The sequence below is a fragment of the Suricata suricatta genome, chromosome 13, assembly GCF_006229205.1.
Source record: "Suricata suricatta isolate VVHF042 chromosome 13, meerkat_22Aug2017_6uvM2_HiC, whole genome shotgun sequence".
Classification (NCBI taxonomy): Eukaryota; Metazoa; Chordata; class Mammalia; order Carnivora; family Herpestidae; genus Suricata; species Suricata suricatta.
Window position 1 is genome coordinate 40,291,654 of NC_043712.1, and position 6,636 is coordinate 40,298,289.

The 6,636-nt window shown below is 36.9% G+C and overlaps 1 pseudogene; it reads right to left on the reverse strand.

The window, feature by feature from the left end:
• Nucleotides 1–5,929: 5,929 nt before the first annotated feature.
• LOC115275917 lies at nucleotides 5,930–6,354 on the reverse strand (annotated as a pseudogene).
• Between the last annotated feature and the right edge of the window lie 282 nt (nucleotides 6,355–6,636).

Here is a 6,636-nt window from a genome sequence, read left to right on the forward strand (position 1 = left end):
CACCCTCCTACACTGTTGGTGGGAATGTAAACTGGTGCAGCTGCTCTGGAGAACAGTATGGAGGTTCCTCAAAAATCTATCAGTAGAACTCCCCTATGATCCAACAATAGTACTGCTAGGGATTTACACAAGGGACACAGAAGTGCTGATGCATAGGGGTACATGTACCCCATGTTCATAGCAGCACTGTCAGCAATATCCAAATCATGGAAAGAGCCTAAATGTCCACCAACTGATGAATGGATCAAGAAGATGTGGTATATATATACAATGGAGTACTACATGGCAATGAGAAAGAATGAAATATGGCCATTTGTAGCAAAGTGGATGGACCTCGAAGGTGTCATGCTAAGTGAAATAAGTCAGGCAGAGACGGGCAGATACCATATGTTTGCACTCAGGTCTAATAGGAGAACAGGAGAAACCTAATGGAGGACCATGGGGAGGGGAAGAGGGAAAGAGAGTTGGGGAGACAGAGGGATGCAAAACCTGAGAGACTATTGAATACTGAAAACGAACTGAGGGGGGGAGGGGGAGGGGTAAGGAGGTGGTGGTAATGGAGGAGGGCACTTGTGGGGAACAGCGCTGGGTGTTATATGGAAACCAATTTGATAATAAACTATTTTAAAAAAATAAAATAAGATCTACAGAAAATAACGTATTGCTGGACTTTTCAAATATAAAGAATCCTATCCATAATAGAAATTTACTGAGATACTATTACCTTCTTATTTTGGAAATTAGTTGATGCCTACTTTGACTGCTATATAACAGAAAAATCTGTTAGTTGGCATGCACTTCAAACTTATTTTAAAAACTACTTTAATAGAATTTGCTGTTAATGCTCATTTAGAACAAAGAACTATTGGGGAAAATAGGACTATATGCCTGATTAGAAAACATATACCAGGTATTTCTATTGACGAACTTGCAATGACATATCAGATAAAGGGCTAGTATCCACGTAAAAATATGAGAAACAACCCTTATATCCTGACAATTGAGAAAAACAAGATCAAAAACACAGCCATTTGAAAATGGAACAAGTTATGCAAACAAAATCCGACTCAGGAATAGAGAGTAAAAATTTTAAAACTCGAGTCCATACTCTTAAAAAGATGTGAATGGTCATTATCTCTACAAAACAGGTAAAGAACAACACAAATTTCATCAGGAATTAATAAGTAAATTAAAAAATAGTTTAAAACTTTAATAGAATGACTAATTTAATAGGATAAATGCAGCTATATACGTAATTAGTAATCAGAAAGTTCATTTGAGGAAAAAAATCCTCGAGAATCCAAGTCAAGAAGAAAACAGTTGGGAAAAAAATGAAAACATTTAGAGATAGGAAGCAATAACCTGCCTAAGAGACAATTACCATCAACATGATAGAAGATTATTTTCCTAAAATATTAGGTTTCTATTGCTGATAGAACAATTGACACAAAATTCATGGTTTCAAACAATGCAAATTTATTTTATAGTTCTGAAGATGAAAAGTCCAACAAAGATCTCACTGGGATAAAAATCAATATGTCAGCAAGGTTGTATTCCTTGCTGTAGGTTCTAGTGGAGAATTCACTTTCTTTTCTTTTCCAGCTGCTAATGGCCACCTACATTTATTGGTTTGGGCCCACTTCTGCAAAGCCAGCCTACTGCATCTCTCTGAACATCCTGAAGTCACAGTTCTCTCTGACTATGACCTCAGCTGAGAAAAAGTCTTTTAAGAACCCCTGAAATTAGATGGGTCACCTTTGGATAATCTAATATAATTTCCCATCTCAAGATGTTAATATTAATCATATCTGCAAGGTCCCTTTTTCCACGTAAGGTAACATGTTACAGCTTCCAGTGACTAAGATGTAGGCATATATAGGGGTCCATGATATTGCCTATCACTGTCTACCTTCTGCCCCCAAAGACTCATATTCTTTCACATACAAAATATATTCACCTGATCATAACATTCTAAAAAATGTCAACCCATTACATCATCAATTCAAAATTCAGAATCTTACCAAATCTCATTAGCTCAAAATTCCAAAAACCCATCATGTAAATCATCAAAAAGACATAAGAATGATGCTCTGGAAATAATCTTTTCTGGGGTCTCCTCTAGATCTATGTATGTATTCAACTGAAGAGGCAAGTTATATGTTCCTAAAATACTGTGGCAGGGCAGGCATAAGACAACCTTTATAGAAATTTTTGGAAAGTGAAAAACAGAAGGAAAACGTGTCATGGGTTCCAAGAAATTTCAAAATCCAGGTGAAAAAATCCCACTAGATTTGAAATCCTGGGGTTACTCTTAGGTGCCTCAGCTACTTGGGTTCTCCCTTCTGCCCTCTGAGGCATTCTCTATTTCTTATGAATTGTATGTTTTGCATCTGAGGCATTTTATCAGCCTATTTTCTTTCTACAGAAATATGTGGTTCTATCAACTTGATTTAGTATTGCAGTCTCTCTAGTCCTTTCAGTTCCTAGCCAGCAGTGTTCCTACTGGCTAAAATTCTGAAGACTCTTGTGGAACTCCTGTGCATGTTATGAATGTTCATTCCATTAGACAAGATCTTCCACAGTTCTCTCCTAGATAATATCCCATCTCTATTTTTGGCTTTTGTAGACATGGCCTAAGGATAATGCTAAAGCTTTCTACATGTTCTCCAGCTAGGTTGAGCTTATATGTGAGACAATACTTTAATCTCCTTAAAGAGTCATTGATTAGTATGAATGTGTAATATGATGTTTTGACTTTTCTGAGGTATTAGCAGAAAGTGGTACAGCCCCCAGGCTTGGATTTTTCCTCTGGACCATGATTTACTAATGGTGACTCTCATAATTTTAGTGATATTTTTTCAGTCTGAATAGTCTGAGAATTTCCAAAATCATCCAAGTCTGTATGTTTGTTTTTGTCTGTTTAATAGTTCTTGCTTAATTTATCTCTCCTTTCTACCATTTTGCTATAAGTAGCAAGAAACTAGGCTTCATCTTCAACATTCTGCTTATAAATTGTACAGTTAAATGCACAATGTCATCATTTACTAGCTCTACTCTCCCCATATCTGAGGAACCAATTCTGCTAAGAATTCTGCCATTCTACAGCAAAGAGTTTCTTTCTTCTAGTTGCTAGTAACACATTCCCCATTTCCTTCTCTGCCTTTACCAGCTGTTCCTTTAATGTCCATATTTTTACTAACCATCTGTTCACAATGATTTTGGATTCTGTAAGAATATTTATGTTTTCTCAGACCTAGTTCTCACTTTTTTTCTGAGTCCTCACTAAGAGTAGTTTACATCAGTATTTTTACTAACAGTTTGTTCAAGGAAATCTAGCCTTTTTCTCTTATGCTCCTCAAGACTTGCCCAGATTCTGCCCATTGCCCAATTATAAAGCCATTTTCACAGGTTTAGATACTTGTTACATCAGCGTCTCATTTCTGGTACTGAATATATGTTAGTTCAATATTGCTTCTATAACAAAATACCAAAAATGGTGTTTTAACAATAAAAATTTATGATCTCATAGATTTGTAGATTAGAATTGTAAAAGAGATTTTATTAGATATAAATTAATTTACCAGCACAGCTGTGTGTTTTTTTTTTTGTTTTGTTTGTTTTGGTTTGGTTTTTGGTTTTGGGTTTTTTGGGGTTTTTTTTTTTTTTTTTGAGATTCTAGGGCACAATATAATTGTTTGCCTTTCCTAGCTCTTAAAGGCTAACCACATTTCTTGGCAATTGGCCTTTTTCCTGGATCTGAAATCCAGCAATATGGGATCTCTGACCATTCTCGCATCGTCTTTTCTCACTACAGCTAGGAAAGGTGGTCTTCTTTTAAAGATCACTGTGATTAAATTTGCCCCCTGGATGTCTAGGATAATTTTTTCATTTCAAGATCCTTAATTTTGATCATATCTCCTAAGTTCCTTGTCATTACGGTAAGTACACACAGGTTCTGGGATGGGGATTAAAATGTGAACATCTTTGCAAGCCATTTTTTCTTCCTATCACTGGTGGCATCATCTGAGTTGACTTAATCACTATCAAGAGCTTTTTTTCCCCCCTCACTGAGTATTTGCTGCTCAATACCTCCATCTTTTTAATCTTTGAATGAGTGTGACCATCTGTCCAATCAGCCTTGCTCCCTTAATCTCTGTGGGCTTCCTGTTAGCCGACAATGGATATGGACTCAGATTGTTGTAGATCTTTTTGAAGCTTGGGTTCCCCAGAAAACAGACTACAAACTAGAATGTACATTGTAGGAAGTTTGTTAGAGTGTGTTTTGGAAATCTTCACTGTAGAAAAGAAGGGAAAGAAGCATCAGGATTTGGCAGAGAAAAATATCAGGTTGCAATATAGTCTCAACAAAAGCCTCAGGTGACAGTATATTGGAGAAGGAATTTCTAAAGCTAGGTGTACCCATCCTGTAACTCTTTGTTACAGCAAGAGTACCAGGCCTTTATGCTTTGGAAGCTATGAATCATTGAATGTAGGCTGCCCACAGCGATGTCAGGCAGTCTCTCCAACCTAACTTCCAGAGGGGGCGGGAAGTTGAGAGCCATCAGACAGCAGCATTCACAGCAGCTGGAGAAGTAAGCTCTTCAGTCTTGAAGGGGAGGGGTCTAAGAAGGGCTCCACAGCATCTATTATTCCTCCAGAGATTGGTTGTTTTAACCTAGATCTGATCTTTGCCACGTGTATTTTTACAATATATGTGTTATCTGTTACTCTAGTGATGTCTGCCCAAGTCACTCATACTGCTACCACCCAAATTTGTGTTAAAACAGTATTTGCTTGTTTATGTATACCGTTTCCAGCTTCATTTCATCACTCCTGTTAACAAATGCTGCCTGATCATCCTGTTTTATTAGAGTTTTGATGTAATAGAATAAATTGGGTGGAACTATAGAAGGAAATTTCCTCTTATACAGGGCTGTTGATTTTCTACAATAATCCCACACATCCAATGTAGTCCACAGAGTGGGATGGTGTTAGATAAGAGAGAAGCCAATACTTCACATCCTAAAGTTACCTGCAAATGAGAAGTGGAACTGAGAATTCTTGATGCTGCTTTCATTTTCCCATGCACAATGGCAAGAAGAGATTAGGAGTCAGAGCTGTATTAAAATCAGGATCCACCACTTACTGATTTTGTGACCCATGGCAAAATATCTTAACTATATCGAGCCTCACTTTCTTACTTGCACATTTAAATAAAATTATTCTAATATTGTATATATGCTGAAAACCATAGTGATATAAAATCTTTGCAGAGAATTACTGTTCATAATATATTCATTTTTCTAGGTCATTATTGAATCTTTGGTAATCTTTCATCTCTCTTTCCTTCACCTTTTCTATCAGCCACCATCCTCATTATATACTTAGTATGCTTATATTTATTATAATAAGCCTAGAAATATAAATTAAAATGTAACACACAAAATAGTTGTTTTAAAAAGAAACTTTTTTTCAAATTTTTATTTAAATTCTTATTAGCTAAAATACAGTGTAATATTTGGTTGCAGGAGCAGATTTATCACTTACATATAACACCCAGTGCTCAACACAGTGCCCTCCTTAATAACTGTCACCCATTTAGTTTTTCTACCTCCCTTCTGACAATCCTTTTTATGCTCTATAGTTAGGACTATATGGTTTGCTTTCCTTTTTTTTTTCCCTTCCCCTTTGTTCATCTGTTTTGTTTCTTAAATTCCACACATGAGTGAGAGCTTATGGTATTTGTCTTCCTCTGATTGACTTATTTCACTTAGCATAATACTCTTTAGCTCCATCCACATCATTGGAAATGGCAAGATTTGATTCTTTTTGATGGGTGAATATTATTCATTGTATATACATAGCATGTCTTCTTTATCCATTCATCAGTCAGTGGATATGCATGTGCAAACATATTGGCATATTTGAATCAGTATATTTGTATCCTTTGGATAAATATTGGATAAACACCAATCAGAGATTTATGGATGTGTGGAATGACACCACCACCAGCAGTTGTGGCCTTGATGAGAGAATCCAATTCCTCATCTCCACGAATAGCAAGTTGCAAGTGACGAGGGGTAATACGCTTTACCTTCAAGTCCTTTGATGCATTTCCTGCCAATTCAAATGTCTCTGTGGTGAGGTACTCCAGGATGGCTGCGCTGTACACAGCGGCAGTCGCGCCCACACGTCCATGACTGGTTGTCCTAGATTTCAGGTGTCGATGAATACTGCCCACCGGGAACTGCAAGCCGGCTCTCTGCGAGCAGGAAACCGCCTTTGTCTTGGCTTTTCCGGAGTCCTTCCCAGCCTTACCGCCAGCCATTTCGAATTCTGCTGAAGCTCAAACAAGCAAGGCAGAGAATTGCTGGATCATAGGGTATTTCTATTTTAAAAATTTTCAGCAATCTCCATACTGTTTTTCAGAGTGAGTATACCAGTTTGCATCCCCACTAACAATACAAAAATGTTCCCCTTTCTCTACATCCTTGTCAACATCATTTATTTTCTAAGTTGTTAATTTTAGCCATTATGACAAGTGTGAGGTGGTATCTTATTGTAGTATTAATTTGTATTTCCTGATGACAAGTGATGTTGAACATTTTTTCATGTCTCTTAGCCATTTTTATGACT